The sequence below is a fragment of the Notolepis coatsorum genome, assembly GCF_963971535.1.
Source record: "Notolepis coatsorum genome assembly, chromosome: 19".
NCBI lineage: Eukaryota > Metazoa > Chordata > Actinopteri > Aulopiformes > Paralepididae > Notolepis > Notolepis coatsorum.
The window spans coordinates 91,754,325-91,757,798 of record NC_140183.1 but is presented as its reverse complement, the minus strand read 5'-3'; the positions used below and the strand labels follow the sequence as shown (position 1 = coordinate 91,757,798).

At 59.9% G+C, this 3,474-nt stretch overlaps 1 protein-coding gene across 1 annotated transcript in view; it reads right to left on the bottom strand.

Annotated features, from left to right (window-relative positions):
• Positions 1-3,474, bottom strand: part of ddr1 (discoidin domain receptor tyrosine kinase 1) — a 189,789-nt gene that overhangs the window by 75,600 nt on the left and 110,715 nt on the right. The gene's annotated exons all lie outside the window — the stretch shown is intronic.

The window sequence follows — 3,474 nt, the reverse complement described above, 5'->3', positions numbered from 1 at the left end:
AGAGAGAGAGGGAGGAGAGACAGAGGGAGGTGGAGGGAGAGAGAGAGGGAGGTGGAGGGAGAGAGAGAGGGAGGTGGAGGGAGAGAGAGAGGGAGGAGAGACAGAGGGAGGTGGAGGGAGAGAGAGAGGGGGAGAGACAGAGGGAGGTGGAGGGAGAGAGAGGGGAGGAGAGACAGAGGGAGGTGGAGGGAGAGAGAGAGAGGGAGGAGAGACAGAGGGAGGTGGAGGGAGAGAGAGAGAGGGAGGAGAGACAGAGGGAGGTGGAGGGAGAGAGAGAGAGGGAGGAGGAGAGGGAGGGAGGGAGAGAGAGGGAGGTGGAGGGAGAGAGAGAGAGGGAGGAGAGACAGAGGGAGGTGGAGGGAGAGAGAGAGGGAGGAGAGACAGAGGGAGGTGGAGGGAGAGAGAGAGAGGGAGGAGAGACAGAGGGAGTGGAGAGAGAGAGAGGGAGAGAGACAGAGGGAGGTGGAGGGAGAGGAGAGAGAGGGAGGAGAGAGAGAGGGAGGTGGAGGGAGAGAGAGGGAGGTGGAGGGAGAGAGAGAGAGGGAGGAGAGACAGAGGGAGGTGGAGGGAGAGAGAGGAGAGAGAGAGGGAGGAGAGACAGAGGGAGGTGGAGGGAGAGAGAGAGAGGGAGGAGAGACAGAGGGAGGTGGGGAGGGAGAGAGAGAGAGGGAGGAGAGACAGAGGGAGGTGGAGGGAGAGAGAGGGGAGGGAGGAGGGAGAGGAGAGAGAGGGAGGAGAGACAGAGGGAGGTGGAGGGAGAGAGAGAGGGAGGTGAGGGAGGAGAGAGAGAGGGAGAGAGACAGAGGGAGGTGGAGGAGAGAGAGAGGGGAGGAGAGACAGAGGGAGGTGGAGGGAGAGAGAGGGAGAGGAGAGAGAGGGAGAGAGGGAGGTGAGGGAGAGAGAGAGAGGGAGGGAGACGAGGGAGGTGGAGGGAGAGAGAGAGAGGGAGGAGAGACAGAGGGAGGTGGAGGGAGAAGAGAGAGAGGGAGGAGAGACAGAGGAGGTGGAGGGAGAGAGAGAGGAGGGAGGGAGAGAGAGAGGGAGGTGGAGGGAGAGAGAGAGAGAGGGAGGAGAGACAGAGGGAGGTGGAGGGAGAGAGAGAGGGAGGAGAGACAGGGAGGTGGAGGGAGAGAGAGGGGGAGAGACAGGGAGGTGGAGGGAGAAAGAGAGGGAGGAGAGACAGAGGGAGGTGGAGGGAGAGAGAGAGAGGGAGGAGAGACAGAGGGAGGTGGAGGGAGAGAGAGAGAGGGAGGAGAGACAGAGGGAGGTGGAGGGAGAGAGAGAGGGAGGAGAGACAGAGGAGGTGGAGGGAGAGAGAGAGAGGGAGGAGAGACAGAGGGAGGTGGAGGGAGAGAGAGAGAGGGAGAGAGACAGAGGGAGGTGGAGGGAGAGAGAGAGAGGGAGGAGAGACAGAGGGAGGTGGAGGGAGAGAGAGAGAGAGAGGAGGAGAGACAGAGGGAGGTGGAAGGAGAGAGAGAGGAGGTGGAGGTAGAGAGAGAGAGGGAGGAGAGAAGAGACGAGGGAGTGGAGGGAGAGAGAGAGGGAGGTGGAGGGAGAGAGAGAGGGAGGAGAGACAGAGGGAGGTGGAAGGAGAGAGAGAGGGAGGTGGAGGTAGAGAGAGAGAGGGAGGAGAGACAGAGGGAGGTGGAGGGAGAGAGAGAGGGAGGTGGAGGGAGAGAGAGAGGGAGGTGGAGGGAGAGAGAGAGGGAGGTGGAGGGAGAGAGAGAGGGAGGAGAGAGAGAGGGAGGTGGATGGAGAGAGAGAGGGAGGTGGAGGGAGAGAGAGAGGGAGGAGAGAGAGAGGGAGGTGGAGGGAGAGAGAGAGGGAGGTGGAGGGAGAGAGAGAGAGGGAGGTGGAGGGAGGTGGAGGGAGAGAGAGAGGTGGAGGGAGAGAGAGAGGGAGGTGGAGGGAGAGAGAGAGGGAGGTGGAGGGAGAGAGAGAGAGAGAGGAGGAGAGACAGAGGGAAGTGGAGGGAGAGAGAGAGGGAGGTGGAGGGAGAGAGAGGGAGGTGGAGGGAGGTGGAGGGAGAGAGAGACGGAGGTGGAGGGAGGTGGAGGGAGAGAGAGAGGGAGGAGAGACAGAGGGAGGTGGAGGGAGAGAGAGAGGTGGAGGGAGAGAGAGAGGGAGGTGGAGGGAGAAGAGAGGGAGGTGGAGGGAGAGAGAGAGGGAGGTGGAGAGAGCGAGAGAGGGAGGGAAGACTAGGATGGGCAGGAGAGAGAGAGAGAAGACTAGGACGGGGAGGAGAGAGAGAGAGAAGACTAGGACAGGGAGGAGAGAGAGAGAGAAGACTAGGACGGGGAGGAGAGAGAGAGAGAAGACTAGGACAGGGAGGAGGAGAGAGAGAAGACTAGGACGGGGAGGAGAGAGAGAGAGAGAGAAGACTAGGACAGGCAGGAGAGAGAGAGAGAGAAGACTAGGACGGGGAGGAGAGAGAGAGAGAAGACTAGGAGAGGGAGGAGAGAGAGAGAGAGAGAAGACTAGGACAGGGAGGAGAGAGAGAGAGAAGACTAGGACGGGGAGGAGAGAGAGAGAGAGAAGACTAGGACAGGGAGGAGAGAGAGAGAGAAGACTAGGACAGGGAGGAGAGAGAGAGAGAAGACTAGGACGGGGAGGAGAGAGAGAGAGGGAGGGAAGACTAGGACAACTCCCACAACCCACCCACCACCGAGCCCCCACCACCCAGTGAGGATGCAGCCGAGAGAGGCTCTCAAGCCCCCCAGGCCCCCTCCTCCCCCAGCATCTCACACCGTCAGCCCACCACCCTGAAAAAGGACACTGAGGTAGCTATCCTAATAGACTCAAATGGCAAGTTCATCCAAGAACAAAAACTTTTCCCAACACAAAAGTGTCCAAATCTGGTGCCCCACATTAGAGGATGCACTGCAGATCCTTGTGCACCCGAGTTTGGCACACCAGGCCATATTATCATCCACACTGGCACCAACAACCTGCGGGAGGAACAGGAAAAGGTTGGTAGTCTGGTCACCAGAGTAGCAGAGAAAGCAGTCGCGACCTTCCCAGACTCACGCATCACCATCTCCACCTTGCTGCCCCGCAGAGACTTTCACCCCAAGACCATCAATAGGGTGAACGCTGACATCACCAGAGGATGTGCCTCACTCCCAAATGTACACGTTGCACATCATATATCCATAACGCCTGAGCACCTGGACGACCACTCCCACTTAAAAAAGCAGGCAGTGGGCATGTTTACAAAAACACTAAAGGATGTGGCACTGGCCGTCAAAGTATCCATCTTACACCAGCCAGAGGACCTCCCAGGAGCCAGAGGACCTCCCAGGAGCCAGAGGACCTCCCAGGAGCCAGAGGACCTCCCAGGAGCCCCCACTACGCCTCAGACCCCACCAGGAGCCAGAGGACCTCCCAGGAGCCCCCACTACGCCTCAGACCCCACCAGGAGCCAGAGGACCTCCCAGGAAGCCCCACTACGCCTCAGACCCCATCAGGAGCCAG